Source organism: Diabrotica undecimpunctata, chromosome 1 (genome assembly GCF_040954645.1).
Source record: "Diabrotica undecimpunctata isolate CICGRU chromosome 1, icDiaUnde3, whole genome shotgun sequence".
In the NCBI taxonomy this organism is placed as follows: domain Eukaryota; kingdom Metazoa; phylum Arthropoda; class Insecta; order Coleoptera; family Chrysomelidae; genus Diabrotica; species Diabrotica undecimpunctata.
The window spans coordinates 129,292,033-129,311,549 of record NC_092803.1 but is presented as its reverse complement, the minus strand read 5'-3'; the positions used below and the strand labels follow the sequence as shown (position 1 = coordinate 129,311,549).

The 19,517-nt window shown below is 31.0% G+C and overlaps 1 protein-coding gene across 1 annotated transcript in view; it reads right to left on the bottom strand.

The window, feature by feature from the left end:
* Positions 1 to 19,517, bottom strand: part of SPR (G protein-coupled sex peptide receptor) — a 1,160,093-nt gene that overhangs the window by 517,844 nt on the left and 622,732 nt on the right. The window contains exon 5 of the mRNA XM_072519558.1: positions 7,018 to 7,085. The gene's annotated coding sequence lies outside the window, so the exon portion shown is untranslated. The remainder of the gene's footprint in view (positions 1 to 7,017; positions 7,086 to 19,517) is intronic.

Sequence of the window (19,517 nt, the reverse complement as noted above, 5' to 3'; positions counted from 1 at the left end):
CGTCAGTGCGTAGACAAGAGATGTAGGTAACCAGCGCTCATGAGCAGAACGCCGAGCGTAGCGCGCTGCGGCGGCGGAATCGCAAACCGGTACTTACTTAAAAAACATGCCTCGTATATACATATATATATATATATATATATATATATATATATATATATATATATATATATATATATATATATTAGTAGAATTTCTTGGGCTAAGGTTCTGTTTTTATATAGGAAATAGGTTGACTTTAATATTTCCTATATAAAAACAAAATTTTCCAACAAACAGATGCATGTGCTATGGGTGCTAGCATATCCAGCGCCATCGCTCAATTGGTTTTAGAGCATCTAGAGGAAATTGTTTTAAATAAAATAGATTTTTATATACCTTTATTCTATCGCTATATAGATGACTGCTTGAGTGCAGCACCAGAGGATAAAATGGATATTTTACTAAATGAATTCAATAACTTTCACCAAAAACTAAATTTCACATTAGAAGTTGTAAAAAATTGTCAAATTAATTTTCTGGACCTGACCTTACATAGAAAACACAGCATTATAACTACTTCATAGTACACCAAAAAAACCTGGGCGTGGAGATATCTAAATTTCAACTCTCATCATCCCTTGTCTTAAAAGAAATCTGTAGCTATCGGAACTAAAAACAAAAACCCCCCTATTAAAAAAATCGCATGTTGGGTATGAAATTCCCTGCTCGAATTGGGATGGAGTATATATTGGACAAATCAGTCAGCTACTCAACTGAAGAATACGTTTCAAAAAATATGACAATACTAATAATACAAATATGACAAAAAAAACTCAACTGCCCTCGCAAAAGATGAAAACGAAAAGAAACATAAATTTAATTTTGACAAAACCAAGATCCTAAAAAGTGAACATAACAGGAAGAAGAGGGAGCTCCTAGAGTCTATACAAATCAAAATGAAAAATAATGCAATAAATGATAAAAAAGATGTCAAAAATTTAAACAAGATATATTTTAGTTTAATTTAAAAACACCCAAAAAGATAATCTTAGAACCCCTATGATGTTAAAATAACTAAAATAACTGACTGTTTAAATGATAACCCAACATCAATAATTGTGTGTTAAAACGTTGTGTTAATGTCGATTTAACCTTGGACATTAGTGAATGTGTGTATATGTATGTATAAGTGTATATATGTGTAGAAGTTTGTGTGTATGTGTGTGTGTGTGTGTGTGTGTGTGTCTTTGTGTGTGTGTGTGTGTGTGTGTGTGTGTGTGTGTGTGTGTGTGTGTGAAAGATAGATAGAGAGAGAGAGAGCGAAAGAAAAGATGGCTTGGAAGCAGATCCTTTAGCTACAGATATTTATTTGCTATTTTCTACCATGATCTTTTAGTTATGTTACATACTGTTTCGTTTATTTATTACAATGCTTGTTTCTTTTTAATCGATCAGTAAGTTAATTATTCTCATCTCCTGTAAACTAAGTAAATACTCTATACTAATTGGAAAATACACTTGTTATTGTTGTCGATTGTAATATAATTATTTTATACAGCTCTCGTTATTTTGTATTCAAGAAAATATATTGAGATTCAAATAAACATAGAAACATTATCAACTTAACATACTGGTGAATACACTATTTCCATCTTATGCAAATGTGCCACATATTTTTTGAATCTAGTTTTTATTATCAAAATAGTAGAAATACGGCGCCTTCGTGTGTTATATTTAAATATAATATTGCATATTTTATTTTAAGTCTGATTTTGAAGTATATTTTTTTTCCGTTTAAAAAGTTCTTTACTTTTTATTACTAAATAAGATGTATTAAGGTATTCTACGTATATTGATTGCCAGAGAAATTAATGAAATAGTCTAATTTTTCTTATAACATTTACTTAGAAACAGAAACAATACCGACAATGGAACAATTTTTTACGGCAAGATTAAAACAATTATTTAGTACTTAGCATTTCCTTCTCTAGCTCTAGTGATAGCCTTCATTCTTCTAGTCATGCTTCGCAGAATGTCTCCTGTGCAGCAATTCTAAATTCTGCAATTGAGTTTTTAGCTGGATTTCTTGCACATATAAGTCGTTTTGAGATATCCCATATAGTCAATGGGATTTGCATCAGGACTCATTGATGGCCAGTCTAGATCCTCAATGCCAACATTCTCAAGATATTATATGACTATTTCTGCGATTTTCTATATGACCTATTATGCATTAGCACCAAGTTTTTATAGCCAATCAAGCCGTCATAAGAAGAAAAAACATGCTCTTCAAAGATGTTGCCTGTCAGCACTTATTTGAATATTTACCCCAATAAGCTGCGTGTGACTCTCTCAACTAACACCACCCTATAGCATAATGAAACCGCCACCAAAGCCAAAATTGTGTACAAGATTTTGTGAAAAGTTCTCTAGACCTTCTATATACTCGACCACGTTCATCTGGCTTTCATAATTGTATACTTGTTTTGAAAAGAACTTTTCCCCATTGATGGTTGTTCCAGTTAACTAGGCTCTTGCAAATTGCAACCGTTGGGTTTTGTGCCAAGGCTTTTTGCTGAAATACTAAACCGTACAGGAATTAGAGATACTCTTTCAGATAGAATACAAGGAAGGCAATTACAATGGTATGGTCACGTGATGAGAATGGAGGAGGAGCGGTGGCCAAAGAAAGCCTTAATGTATGTTCCGCCAGAAAGAAGGAAAAGGGGAAGACCACCAAATTCATGGAGAAGAGAAATTACAAAAACAATGCAATCTAGAGGCTTAGAAGAGGGAGATTGGAGAGATAGGAAAAAATGGAGGCTGAAATGCGGAGAGCGGCAATCGCCGTAGGACCCCCGTTATATGATGATAATGGGTTTTGTGCCGAAGAAGAAGCAGTGGAACTGTGGCAGGCCGTTTTGGATTTAAACCAACCTCTTTTAACTCAACAAGTCTTCTTGTCACTATTTTTACACTTACATTAACTTGTCTTGTGAGCAGTAATTCACTTTTGAGATTGTGAGCTGTAACTGTGCGATTTCGCAAAGATTGAAGTCTCAAATATTGGTCATCTCTTGGCGTTGTTTTTTGTCCTTGACAAGGTCACTGTTTGTATTCTTCAGTCTAATTGTAACGCTTTACTATACGAGAAACAGTCGATTTATGGATAAGCAGTCTCCACACAATATCTTCTTGTCTGTAACCCTCATTGGCTAAAGTAACCATTTTAACACAAACTAACTAGCTTAAATGTGACATAACGGCAAGAAAACTGCAGAATCAAAAAATAAAACGCAACTGACATATTATTCCATTTGACATTTCAATACCCAGAAACAAAACAAGAATTATTGTAAGTCGCCAAAGCACACTTTGCACACTATGCATTGCCTTTAGTTTGTGACATTATTGCTTCTTCCGTTATAAAGTTATAAAGACCGTTATATGTCTAAGCATTCTCCTACCTCTAATAAATTGTAATATATGTAAAACGTTCCAGCATAACACATTCAGGAATTAAAAAAATACATAACATTTTAAAAGGTAAAAAATAAACAAAAAATAACATAAGGTAAAAGAAATAATAAATTATACTTACTCACAATCAATTTAATTTAACTATCCAGATGACCGGTTTCGCTTTCTACAATATGCAAAGCATCTTGAGGTCTCGATACAAAGTTAAATAAATGCTGAAATAATAAACCCATATTAGGGTGTTGTCTAATAAAGATAAACAAAGATAGATGATATAAATTACAGTAATTATGCCAATATTACATGTCAGTGGTTTTTCAAAATGAATAAAATGTTTAAGCAGACAAGGTAAGACCCACAAATTGGTAAAATAATGTGCACACCCACACAATTTGTACATCTAATCTCATTCATTGTCTTACAACTGTCACCTTTATAAAATAAAATCTCAATAAATAACACACATTTCATAAATATATCTCTAGAATAAATATAAATAACTTTTAAATAACTTAATGATATAGAACATTACTTTCATCAAACAAACAATCACATTACACCTATCTCTACTTCATTAGATAAAATCTGTCTCCTCAAGAACTTCCCCGTTTACTGTCAAACAGTTACAACAGCAGACTTAAGTTCTCCAATCAACAATACAGGATAGTTTGAACCATGTTCTTTCAACCATCAATTAATAGAGTACCGGCATGTAAGTAATGTTTTATTTATTTGTTAATTTATTAATTTATTACAGTTTAATAGACTATTTTACCAATTTGTGGGTCTTACCTTGTCTGCTTAAACATTTTATTCATTTTGAAAAACCACAGACATGTAATATTGGCATAATTACTGTAATTTATATCATCTATTTTTGTTTATCTTTATTAAACAACACCCTAATATGCGTTTATTATTTCAGCATTTATTTAACTTTGTATCGAGACCTGAAGATGCTTTGAATATTGTAGAACGGGAAACTGGTCATCTGGATAGTTAAATTAAATTGATTGTGAGTAAGTCTAATTTATTATTTCTTTTACCTTTTGAAATGGACTCACACAAGCAACACATTCATCATTTAAAAAATAACATATTCAATATTTTTGTTTGTGAGTAAGTATATATTTATGTGGCAAAAGAAGTTCTTGATGCTAATACAAATATATATTTTTGACATGCTTGAAATATTGTTCCATTGATTTTCACATATTTATTATATCCTGGCTTTAGCGTTATTTATTGCATTACTCAATAATACTTGATTTTATTACTTTGTTATTCTATCTTTGGCCAAACAGTCCACTACGTTATTCCGTATTATATCGGCTCGTCCTTTTGCCCATATAAAAATCACTTCCACTTTAGATAAATTATTATTTCTTAAGTTAAATAAAATTATAGATGTGTATGAACTGAAATGTGTTTTCAATTTCATTATTACACATCTCGAGTCTGTTATTATTACATTAAATAAGTGATGGATTCGACCGTTTCGTGACGGAAATTCATTTTATCTAACACTAAAACACTGAAAACTATTGTTTTTAACACTTTTACAAAATTTATTCTAATTCTCAAGTGATCTATTTTTAGTATGCGTTTACACTTTATAGTCTTTAACTGATTTAATTAAGGAGGAGAGAATTGTTTGTCTCAAGTCATTCATAGATTCTAATAAAGATAGCTTAATGCCTTTATTTGATATGTGAAGAATTTAAAATTGGTAATTAAAAATACACTTATGGCCTTAAAGGTAAAGTACGTACCTAAAATCTGTTTTATTTTATTATTGAAAGCTCTTTTGGGCATATAGTTGTTAAAAGTTTTATCAGTTTGACCAATGTATGTAAGTTTTTAGGCCGTCGCCACATTTATATACACCAAGTTTGTATACAACATTGTGTGCAGTCGCCCCCAAATTATTGTAGAATTTATTATCTTCATGTCATTATTAAATCGTTTCTATTTAATGGGTCTGCTAATAAAAGCAGGTAGCAGATATAACCAAAAACATGGTCATTTGTTTTTGTCTATTTGTTTATGGTAGATACCATTTGAAACTTAAAGATACCACTCAAATACAAATGACTTTGTAATAAGCTTAAGCTAAGGTCTTCTGCAATTAATTTTTAGCAAATATAAGTGCTTTTTCTTTGGACTCTTGTTTTTAATATATTTGCTTAAGCTGTTGTTTGTTCTGAAAGCTGGTGTTATTCGTTTTTTATGTATTAAGCAATTTTTGTTGATGTCTTGCAGATATCAACAAAAAGGGCAGAAGATACTTGATTTTTTTTTTCGAGGAGTAGAAATACTAATATCATTGCTTTCTTTTATGGTTTTTGTTTTAAGTTTTTTTTTATTTTTTGTTCATTATACCCATTAATGATTATTAACATTCGTCTTCCTACTTCGGTAGAATTACGTGGAGTCCCATGTCGGTTCCATTTGTACCCCAAAAAAATGCGTATATTTAATTTTTATTATAAGAAAATGAAATAAAATCTTAAACTAACACATTTTTATTACATCAAAGGGTGTATCGAACAAAAAAATTATTTTCATCATTTAATTAAATTAACTGTAGGGGTGGGGTACAACTCTACCCCACCCGGGAAGACAAAGGTTAAGCAAATAGCAGTAGACAAAACTTACATCGGCGGAACTGGTAGAACTTTTAACAAACGTATAGCAGAACACAAAAGGACTTTCAATAATAAAAAAATAGATTTTTGCTACACACTTCACCTTCTAGACCGTAATCATGCGTTTAATGACAAATTTCATATTCTTCACATTTAAAATAAAAGCCTTAAGGTATCTATATTAGAATATATGGATATTAACAAATTAAAAAATACAGATATAATTCTGAATGACCAACTTGAGACACACAGTTCTCCCCTCTCAACTTATTCAGTTAAAGACTATAAAGTGTAAACGCATACCAAAAATGAATCACTTGAGAAAGGCACCCTGCTAAAACAGCTATAGTACTAATAAATAATTATAATTAATTTTATGAAAATGTTGAAAACAAGTTTTGAGTGTTTAATTGTTAGATGCTACTACTACTACATTTGTAAATTAGTGAGTATTTTGCACATACGTAGTACATTTTACTTCTGTTCAATTCCTGGTTTCAATAAATTCACGTATTTGTGGGGCATCATTATTTATTGTCCAATATTTACTAGTCAAATTGTCAATCTTCAATAATACCAGATTTGTTAATATTAAACAACTCAGATTTAAACAGTATTTTTAAGATAAAAGTTTTCTACATAATTCTAATGGGATTTTATTATATTCTGCTAGCATAAAGTATAAAAAACTTAACGAGTTGATATCATTGCGCTTAAATATATTCTTAAGTATATAATCCTGATCCATTACTTTTAATTTCGGTTTTCTTGCAAATTCGCTTTTCGAACACCCGTAGTTCGCGATTAACCGAATACAGACATTGTAGAACAATAAAGCTGTTTTGGGTCAGCACCCCATTTTAGGTTTGTAATACACCCTAGTATATTTGTTCTTTTTCACACTTACCTTTGATGTCACATCAGTGAGGAGCACAATTTCAGTTATTAGTTTCTCCGGTGAACCATTAACAATATCTAGAACAGAAATATAGTAGATCAGGTTGAATGCAAAATATATTGGATAATAGTTGGATTTCTGGCTGTATAACGATAAGTCTAAGCCAAAAAAAGTTTTTTTTATCAAAAAAAAAGGTGTTGATCATTGGAATCTTAAGAAAAAATTACTTATGTGGAAAGTGAGATGTAAAAAACTACTTAATAAGTAAAAAAGGTTTTATTCATAACAAAATATTGAAAACTCTCTGTTTTTAATTCCGATCATTTTTGCTTTGTAATATTTTAGCACAGTTTAATTTTGCAATTTATTTTTGAAGGAGGTAAAAAAATTAATGTAGTTTATATTTGTTAATTTTTACGAATTACAGTTCCGATCGTACCGTTCGCGTCATAAAAAACTGGTACAACTCTTATAACCAAAAACCGTGTTTTTTAAGTTGTGTACGTTGGTCTTGTCACATGTGTCATTTTAATTTCTAGGGCACTGTTGCCAGTTCAACGAAAATATTATATGAAGTTTTGAGTATACTAAAAACTAAAACATTATCGATCATTCTCTATCAGTCAGTCACATTTATTTAAACATGCATCCTAAAAAATTCTCCTATTACTATTGTAATTTTCCATAATCTTAATTAAGTATCCACACATTGATTTGTGTTTTATTATAATTTTATGAAAATATTTCAATTTAAAAATAATGATAGATAATCAATCTAGACATAACTTTAAATTGTTATAATAAAACATTACAGTGAGATATTGGATTGTAACTGTCACGTTTTGAAAAGCGTTTTTTTGTCCCGGATATTTTATAGTTTATAATACGTAGGATAAAGTGTTAGTTTTTTACATTTATTGTTCTTGTAATAAATAATAATTTAATTTTGGTAGTTTGCATGTTACTAAACTTATTGGCACAAAATACAATTTGTGTTCGGTAGGTAATTGAAGTATAAAATTACAGTATTGCTGTGCCAATACCCTAGGTTTAAAGACCCTTCAAACATTTTGGATATTAGCTCAACCCTATCTCTGGTTATTAAATTTATTAGATACGGTTTTTTGTTGTTAATGATAAAAATAATACCTATCTAAAAACTTTATACATTTTTGAACGTTATTGACGTGACAACGTCTTAAATTAGGTTGTGGCTCGGAGTCATTCATGAAAAAGTGTAACGCCCGCTCACGTCTGTTACAGTGAGTCACCAAACGAGAGAGAGGCCCGCCGGACCGGCGAATGCCTTGCGTCTCTCTCCCACTCAAACATGATCGGTCCGCTGCGCGCGCAGCACTAGAGAATTAGGCGCGTTGAATCGGTGCGTGCTTCCGTGCTTGTGTCTCTGTCTTTCTCGAGCGTTCTTGGCGTTCAAGACACATTACAGCAGAAACACTTCCTTTCATTTCATATTTCTCCTATCATCGTCCTATCCTCAACAAAATCGCTCAAATAGAAATTAGTTAAGTTAAAGTTTACATGTAAAATGTTTTAGTAAACAAAATATATTTCTATAGTTAAAATTTTTGCAGTTCTTATTTTCATTCAATTCCTTGTTCCTATTGTGCAATTTAATAATATTCATATCAATAAATATTCTACCGAGAAAAAAACGTTGTCACGTAAAATCTTCGCCCGTAAAACCGACTTTACAGGCAACCGATTTTTTTTAGTAGTTTTTTTTTATATATTTAGATTTTGTGCAATTCCGTTGTCTGTGATGGCAACAACAAATTGATTCATGGACCATTGTGTCCAGTCTGAACACAGGTTTACATTGGGAAAAAAAGTGTACCAGTTTTATATGACGGGAAGTGTACCTTTAAACGGTAAGGACGTGCTAACAGGTGAGAAAACGAAGCACTAAACCTACCAATTTTTCGCTGCAAGATGAATCGCCATCAAACTTTTTGCATTGGATTCGGGAAAGTGTCACAAAAGTTCGTGAACATAATTCATGGTGGTAAAATAAAACTTGTCTTTTGTTCATAAAAAAAAGCATTTGCAAAGTGCAGAGAAAATAAAAAATTTGAAACAAAGAAAATATCGACAGGAATGGGTTTAATTTTGTTACACGGGAATTTTCGAGGTCGCTGAATACTTAATATGACAACGACGATGGTCCTCGACCTACCTGGTGCCCAGCGTAGACCTCGTCTCCTGAAGAAGTTATTTGGTAATGTGTTATTTAAGATTTTTATCAACCTGTTGTATCAAATAAGAGTTAAAATATAATTTCTTGGATATAAATACCAAAAGTCAATTTTACTAAGTAAAAAAATATAATTAACAAATAATCGTATCATTCAAATTTATTTATTTCTCATCTTCTTCTGTATCAGATAATTGATTTTCTTTTTAGTTTTCCATATTCGTATAATTTTCACCCAGCACAATTTTTTACCTGCCAAATTAATTAAAAATCAAGCCTTTATTCTTTTCTTTTTTCTACATCCATATTTTTATATGAAAAACAGTGATTTTAATAATAATTTGAAATAAAGTAAGAAGGAAAATAGTAATTTAACTTTAAAGAATAAGAAGTATAAGTGCACTTGTAAAAGTTAAAGGCGAGAGTTGCTACACGAAAGATTATAATATATATCACGTGGCACTTATTCATCAGTGCTACCAGCTATTCAACTGCTTAAAAGCGCCAAATTTTAAATAGAATATGGATAATTATTAGAAGTTGCAAATGTTTCATTACCTATGTACTGTGAAAATGCATCTTCCTTATGCATAAAATACAATTTTCACTTTATCTCCATGAATTTTATTCACCAACTTTCCTCATACTTCTCGAATCGAATGAAAAAAGTTGTACAGCGATTCATCTTGCTGCGGAAAATTGGTAGGTTTGGTGCTTTAGTGCTTCATTATTCTCGCCTATTGTTTTTTGTTTAGTTTTCTTTAAAACTTAATAAAAGTGTAATAACTGATAAATAAACAAATAAAATTGATTTTAGTTATGGGAAACAAAGTTGATTAAGGACGTTTCTTCAGACGAAACAACTATTTATCGATGTTAATACTAACAATTTTGAGATGCAATATATATAATATATATATATATATATATATATATATATATATATATATATATATATATATATATATATATATATATATATATATATATATATAACAGAATATTCAGAAACTGCATATTCTAGATTTTAAAATATTACGATTTAAGCCAAATTGCTTTAATAAAATGTTGATATTAAGAAAGATACAGGGTGTTAAACTGGAAATTTAAAATTTTATTGTTCGCTATAACTTTCACGTTTGTAAACATTTATGTATGAAAATTTACAACTGGATACTGCTAAATATGAGAAATTATAATTTGTTACATATTTTGATGTAGCTGATAGAGGGCGCCACATATGCCACATATGTGGCATACATTTGCACTTAACTTTTTTGCTCTTTAAGTTACCGCTATTTGTGATAAAAAATATTAAAAATACATTATTTTAACAAAAGAAAGCTATACCTGTTAATAACTTCAAAACCTAACAGTTTTCGAGATAATCGCATTTTACAAATCAACTGCATAATTCTGATTTAATGCAATTACTCCAGGCAACAAAAGAAAAATAGACAAAAACATCAATACTTTTGAATTTTGTTATAAAATACCTTTAATAAAGTTAATATTTAACGAAATATTAAATAAAATAAATATATCAACACGATACTTAATAGTAGGATTTGACAGAATAACAGAATAATATAATTTTACATCAAACAATTTACGTTTTATATTAAATTAAAGTCGTAATCAAAACATTTTATTTACAAACCAAATTAAAAAATAGTTAAACTAAATAACATTAAATTTTTTATCAAAGTAAGTGGATATGTCTACCGTTTTCTTTAATTCATTTGTCAATACATTCCATAAAATATCGTCTTATATTAAATAGCATCAGTGTTTCTAAAAAACTGCTGCAGTATTTATTATAAGTATTATATTGGGATTTTTTATGAATATAACAATCAAACGCTCAGGAAAGTTGTATTTAAGTATGTTCTCACTGTACTCTCTCTATAATGTGGTGATGTACCATCTTGCATAAACCACATATCGTCGGTATACTGCGAAAACCAGGTAAATGTCGGAATACCGAAATCGAGAAAAAACGTTTTTAAAGTTTAGTTTTTTATTGTGAATTAAGCAGTCAGCTTGTTTTTGATATTAGGTATTCTAGTGAAAGATGCATATATCTGAAATGATATTCTATCATTAGTTTGAAAAAGTTGAGGCACCTATCTGAATAATCCTAAATTTAAGTTGGAAATGCTATCACTTACCTGGTTTTACCTGTAAATCTAAATAAATCAATTACTCTTCAAATAACATATTTAACACAAATATAGTAAACTAAGTATAATATTTTTCAGTTTTGTGATCGAGATATGAGGCTTTTACTAGGTAATAGCAATGTTTTAAGGTATTAGTCGATATTTATGACATTTAACTGGTTTTCCCTGAAAATTTTATTAACAGCTGTGTGTAGTTATAGTTATTATTTATATGAATGATAGGCAGTTTTATAGAAAATAACAAATTTATTTCTAATATAATAATAACAATATTATTATTATGAGGCTTCCTCGTCTGATTCGTCACTAAAAGCAGGTTCTGGCAAGATGTCTGTTACATCATTTCCCGTTTTCAAATTACGATACCACCCGTGATATTCCTCAGGTATCACATAGCTGTACCAAATCTCTCTTTTTTGCTATGCTGATTGGGAAATGTGCATCATAAAGTCGCTTAAGTTCTTCAAGATTGCTTGTATTAGTTGCTAACTTGGCGTGCTTTCTTCTTGTTGACTGCCGTGTAGTATCAGTATGGAAATAATTGAAGCTTGTTGACATGTCATAATTAAAATAGATTCTGTTTGTCTCTCCTTTCATGAATCTCATTCTTTTTATCTTCAACCACATTATTTTTTCGCCGTTTTGGTCTTTTGTCCGGTTTTTAATTAAAGTGTGTGACAAAATTTTTAAATCATAAAAGTAGTAGTATTTAAATTCTTTACATTTGTGTGGTTCTATACACACTTTTTATCATCAACCTTGATATTTTTAGTTCCTCTTGCATTTTGAAAAACAGACAAGTAATCTGTCATCCCATAGATAAATCTGTGTTTTTTAGCGGTTTCGATACTACTATGCATATAGTAAAATTCCATATAGGAATGTCCAAACTCTAAAAATTTGTGTTCAATAATATTTAAATGGTCTATGTTTTGAACAGCCCATAATAGCAAGGCTGCAATATGCTAATTACGATTCTCTCCTCCGCAGGAATCAGAAAATAAACTTATTTCACTTACATATTCTGGAACACATTTTGATAAGTAGTGGAGTATAATGTTTCCTATCTCAGAACTTCCTCGTCTACCGTTAATTTCTGACCAGGCAAAACAGTAAGCTGCATTTGGTAATGCGGCTTCATATACACACAAATTGTAGACATATAATTTTCGAGAATAATATAGTTGTCCAGTCAATCCACTTGAAATCTGTAGTACGGCCTGTAGATCGAAAGTAATTGAAGCAAAATCACGTTGTTCATTAGATCTTTTCTCATCATTTTGTTTTTTACGATTACGTACTTCTTTTCTTTTCCGATGTTCTCTATAACTGTCTTCTAAATCCGATTTGTCAGTTGGATTAGCCCTATCATATTTATTACATACTAAACATTGATTTTTTTTAGCAACAAAAAAGCTTAAATTATAGTCGTTAGAAAATATTCAGTCATTTATAAAAAGTTTGTACATTTTTCTTGTACTTAAATTTTTGTCCAAATATCTATGCTTTGAACTTTGGCGAATATAATGTGGGCCCATGGTTGGAAAAGATTTAATATGAACCTTCACGATTTTTCGGGTTTTACTGCTTGTTTTATTTGGGGGTGTATGCTTGTCTCTTTTATTCGTATCTGCATAACAGCCTAGAATATCAGTTTTGCTTACAACATCTTGCTGATATACAAAGTGTCTTACAAAAAAATTTCTCACATACCTGTATGTCTTGATCATTCAAAGAAAAGTAACACTTTTTGGAAAATGCACGTGGTTTTTTAAACTTCGACGAACTGCAACGACTCTCTTTTGTGGCTCCGTTTTAATACGTGAAATAAGAAAATGTTTCTGGCCTATATGTTCTAACTTTCAATAATCACGACATAGTCTTTGTCTGCAATATTTGCTGAAATAACTGGCACATATGTAAAAGCACTCTAAACAATTAACTGGTTTTGTCAATTTTGCTGGTCTATGTTCTTTTTTTTATATTATAAGGCAAACCCTCAGCACGCCTCTTTTTTGCGACATTTATTACCCAATCTTTGGGATTAGCTTTTCTCCAACGTTTTAGTGGACGTAGGTCTTTTCATACTTTGTCAAGAAGTAGATTTAATATCCAACTAGCTATTTCAGTTGACACTAAATTGTTCGTGGGTGCACCTATTTCAGTATCTTTTTTGTCATCATTTAGGCTATCAAAGACAGCTGTGTGTAAATCATATAGACTTCCTAGAGAGAGCGATCCCTCTTCACTTGGCTGATATGTGGGGTCTACATCTGAAAAGTCACTATCAAAAATGGATTCCATTATTGAGACTATATTGTTCTCAGAATCATCAAGAATTGAACTGCTGTCTTCAGTTATTCTATCTGTGTTTGTGTTATAAGATCATTTATGGATTTAGCTTAATAACTATTTCTAAATTTTAACTCAACCCGTTTTCAGGTAGAATGAAGTAAGTGTACTTAAAGGTTTTTACTAGTCGATATGAAAGAGAAATTTTAATAAATCATACACGTAAAATGTATTAAAGACACTTATCACCTTTTTACTGAATATGGTATGCAGTAGTAGAAATATATTGTTGTCCGGCATAATAATATATGTGGACTTACTTTGTTTTACATGCAACAGAACTTCAATTTTATGGAAATAAGTAGCGATATATTGTTTTATTTGAAAATGAAAAGTTGGTTAGGTGTAACTTATTTGTTTATTACACTAATTATCCGCTGAATGGTAAGTCGTATCATTTATTGGGTTTTACCTGTATGTAGAGCGGAAAAAGCTGAGAATTTTGGTATACTTAACTCAATATTTTAAAATTTGTCATTTACCTGGTTTTCGCAGTATAACGACGATATTTCGCCTTAAGTTTGATGACAATTCTTCCAATAAACCAATAAAATCATTTTATAAAAAATGTAAATAAATCTCACTATTCAAATTACAAGGTAATTCGCATGTCCGTAAAAAATAATTACCAATGGTTCCAAACCATACGTTTATTTAAAATTCATGTTTGAAATGCATGTCGTGGTAAAGAAAATGGTGGACATATCGAACACTTACTTTCACAAAATGTTTAATGTTATTTAGTTTAAATATTTCTTAAATTGGTTTGTAAATAAAATGTTTTGATTATGACTTTAATACAAAAAATAAAATGTTTGATGTTAAATCCAATTATTCTGTTATTTTGTCAAATCCTATTATTAATTATCCTGATAATATATTTATTTTATTTAATATTTCATTAACTAATAACTTTATTAAACGTATTTTATACCAAAATTCAGAAGTATTGAAGTTTTTCTCTAATTTTTTTTCGTTGCCTGGAGTAATTGCGTTAAATCAGAATTATGCAGTTGATTTGTAAAATGCGATTATCTCGAAAACTGTCAAGTTTTGAAGTTATTAACAAGTATACCTTTTTTTGGTTAAATAATGTATCTTAGACATCAACAATATAGACAGTGGTGATTCGGATCGTGATCCGACGTATACACCAAATAATAATAACATGCTGCCGGAGTATAATCATGAAAATGTTGAATCTCATCACAATAATAATTTAATGTTAAATGCGAGAGCAGGACCGTCTTCAGCAGTTTCAACAAGAAAGCGTAGGGATAAAAGTGATTCGAGAAAAATCCGTAGTGACAGAAAAGAAAAACGAAATGCAGGTCTTGCGTACTGAACTTGTCAAGAACAGCTTGACAAGAAAGAAAATGTTGCTTTGGGACCATGCATCTAAGCCAAATTTTTAGATGAAAAAGCCGTGTCCATTTTAATAAATATTGGAATTAAAAGTCCTACAAAAAAATGGCTACATATATTGGATCATTAAAAAATATCGAGGATAAGGTTGTAAGTGGACCCAGAACGAAAGATCCTAATCGGCAAAATATTTAGACAAAAAACATACATTTATTTTTTTTTGCTGGACAGCTGGAATTGGTGGACAGCGTTTGCAAACATGTTAAGGTTGTTTCTTTAAAACATTTGGCGAAAACGACAATTTTAAAAATTTCCTTGCTGTTAGGAAAGCCGTTGGTGGATTGGTTGCTGATGATAGTGTTCTCCGGAGGCGTGACAGCCGTACCGGAGGCATCAAGGAATTTGGATATCGGTCAAAATACTTGGGAATTCCAAGGTTGGCCAAATCCAAATTTCTAATTGATTCGATGCAGGGAAATTCCACTTTCGCTACGTAAAACAAAGGATTTGTTTTACATAAAAGCAGGTAGATTTTCTCTCATCGATCAGTCGAGCTTGCCTCTTCTACTGTAGACCTAGTCGGTGCTATTATTGTTCCTACTAAGTTATTGTTTTATTTCTGATTTTTTTATATACCATTTTATTTTAGCATTATTGTATATTCAGACCTTTTCAGGTTAGAATAATACATTGATCTATATTTGTTCATGTACTGATTGTTTGATATTTTATTTGAATATTTTGATTGTTTATTTTTCTTGTATTTTGTGTCTAAGTTGTTCTTCCGTAAGTTAAGAACACTTAGAAATATTTATCTTGCTTTTTCTATTTTATATTTTGATTTGTACTTTGTCTAAGTAGTTCTTTCCGGTAAGTCAAAGAACTCTTAGAAATATTTTCATAATCATTGTTGCATTATTATTTCCGATATTTTATCTAAGATATTTTCTTTCTTAAGTTAAGAAAATACTTAATACATTTGTTTCTTTCATTTTCTATTTTATGCTAAGTTGTTTCTTCCGTAAGTCAAGAAACACTTAGCAATATTTTCACATCTTTTCTATATTTGATTTTTCTTATTTTCTTTTATAAGTCGTTTCTTCCGTAAGTCAAGAAACACTTATAAATATTTGTGCATTTATTTTACTATATTTGATTCTCTTGTTTATTTTCTATTCTAAGTTGTTTCTTCCGTAAGTCAAGAAACACTTAGACATATTTCTATAATCTGTTTCATTTTTGCATTTCTCGTTTTATATTTTGAGTATTTTATTTTTCCACTGTAAGTCGTTTCTTCCGTAAGTCAAGAAACACTTAGAAATATTTCCATATTTTACTCTCACATTTACATATTTCATTTATCTATATTTCTGTCCTAAGTTGTTTCTTCCGTAAGTCAAGAAACACTTAGAAACATTTTTTTCTTTGCATTATATTTTTATACCATTTAATTTAATTGTTTACTAAGTTATTCCTTCCGTAAGTCAAGGAATACTTAGATCATTTTTACCTATCTGCTCTGTTACTTTGTAACTGTTCCTTGGAACCGTTACCTATAACAGATATTTGTCACTGGAACTGTTATTTATAACAGCGGTAGTATTTAACCTTTCTACCAGCGACAAACCAAAGATGGTGAATACCCGATCCAATTCCGGGGATAGGAAGAAGCCCGAAGAGCCGGCGATGGGTCCTACAGGCCCAAATGCCCCCTCTCGGCAACAATAGCAGGGGGCTTGCATCTGCACCTTCAAAATTCTCAAAGGAAATATTAGATAATATGCGTCAACATCTATTATTATTTTCAGCACACGAAAGTCACTACACAAGAAGGAAACATTAATAATCAATATTTACCGTATCTTGACTATAAAAAACTAATAAACGATCTCTTAAAACACATCTATAAAGATGGGGTATAACTACGCTATTATAGACAATTTTACTATTTAAACTTAGCAATTAAAAACTTGAAAGCAGAAACATGCGACGAGTGTGATTAGTTTAAATTAAAACTGGACCTTTCTGAGAGTTATGAAAATAAAATTGAAATTATAATTCAAAGGAACTATCACTTATTTCTGGCAAATGAGACTTACAAACAAAAATAAACAGTCCCTTGCTACTTCATCTTCAACTACTTTAATTTCATTCTATCAAGAGTCAGCTATGGACGTATAAATAAACGATCCATATACGATCCTTAATCGATCCAACGATCCTTGGTATAGTCCAAGAGATTAAATCCCAACGTCTTAGATGGGCTGGCCATGTCCATAGACTCCCTAATAACCGCCTTGTCAAATTAATATGGGAGAAGACCCTTAGGGTGTCCACGAATGCGATGGAGAGACAATATATGGTCAGATCTAAGAACAATGGGGCTGCCCACTGACCCAACTATTATGGACGACCGTTCAAGATGGAGTCAAGTTGTGCAGTCAGCCAAAACCCACCCCGGGTTGCAGTACTACGAGAAGAAGAAGAAGAAGATGATCTCATAAGTTAACTTTTACTCTACTAATACTTTAGCATTATAATCGCGAATAAGGATAAGTTTTTAGTAAAGTTAAATTAAATTACTATAGGTAAAAACAATTTTCTGGCTAATTGGTCTTTGTCAAAGCCATGTAGTTAAGTAAAAAAAAACGATCCATGAAAGTACAACAGGTAAGTCACTTTGCTATATGTGATATGAGACTATCGCAGCTCGTGGAGCCAACGAAATTGATTCTTGTCTTTACAAGCATATTTAAATCTTAGCCCATACTATTAAAAAAGTAATAATATAATTGGATACTTGCAAGGGCAGAACAAAAATTTATTTGAGACTACAATGTTAACGTTAGCACTGCAAAAGTTCCAAAATCTTGTTATAGAGTAAAAGTTATAAAACATAAATTTATGGTTTTTGGGCATTCTCAACTGGAAGTAGATGGTGACCATAAAGAGAAAAAAGAAAACAAACAATACTTAAAGGTCCGCAAGAGCAAACAGAACATCAACAAATATTATTTTTACGCATTGCCGCAGCTCAAAATATATAATAATTTGTTCACATCGCTTACATTGCTGCAAAAGCTACCAAAAAGAGGCGTGGGTGCTACTGGAACTCTTCGTGAAAACAGATTTAATTTTACAATGAACGTACCAAATAAAAAAGATTAAAAAAAAGCTCTTCGAAGTAGTACTTAGTTTCATCTGCAGAAGAAATGTTATTGGTTCGTTGAAACGACAATAATTTGGTAACTATGCATACCAATTGTCATACATTTTGATCCATGAAATCATTTAAACGGTACAATCGATCAGAGAAAAATGTAATTACTCTGAATGTTTCTGGACCAATTACCAGGTACAATAGTAATATGGGAGAAGTATATCTTTTTGACTAGTCCGTCTCAACTTATCGTACTCGAATATGGTCAAAAAGTTGTGGTGGTCTAATTTTTTATAAGCAGTAGATGCTTCCTGTTCTCAGGCTTGGCTATTGTATCAGTTGTGAGCAACTTATATCTTAAAATCGCTTGAAACCGTGCCAATTAGTGAAGTGCGATCCTTGTTACGATTTTTCCTGTTCTTGAAGACTTGCGAAGAGATCGGACTGATCATACAATAGAGAAGCGTTGCTCTAGAGATCGACGTTGCAGGGAATGTGGAAATCGTACTTACTACTTATGCAAGAAGTGTGACATAATTCTGCACCCTGATAAGTGATTCAAAGTATTTCATACGTTTAAAATTAACTTACAATAAATAATTTGTATTTTAACTTGTTTTATGTCATATCTCTCCAGTAGCAACGAAAGTTGTCAGTCAAAACATGACATTTACACATATAATTTGATTCTGAAAATAATGTATATAATTTTTAACCCTCGGTTAGTGTTCTGGGGTATACCATACCCCAGATACTCCTTTTATTTCTATAAAATCGAAAGTAGATGAAATCTTTAGCGTCTTCTAACTTAGTAGCTGTAGTTTATACATGTTTTCTTGCGATGACCTTGTTACCAGATGTACATACAATTTCAGTTTGAATTAGGAGTTGGTGAAAGACGGTTGGGGTGTGTGATACCCCCGTACACTACTGTTGTAACTTTAAGTTGTTTTGTGTTCTAGAGGCAAATTTACATATTTTTGATATTTTTTCGAGATGTACTATGATTTTTATTTTTCTTTCAGCGATACTGAATTATAGAATAATTATGTCTTACGAACAAGAGCAGGAAAGCTTAAAACGTTTATGGACGGAGCTTGGCAGTATTTCTGACGATGATAAACCGTTTATTGATAGTGAATCTGAGAAAGAACAAACCGCATTAGAAAGTCAAGAGACAATCATATTGGAAGAAAGGGCTCAAGGAGAGACAGCACACAAAAGGGAGGATTCTAAA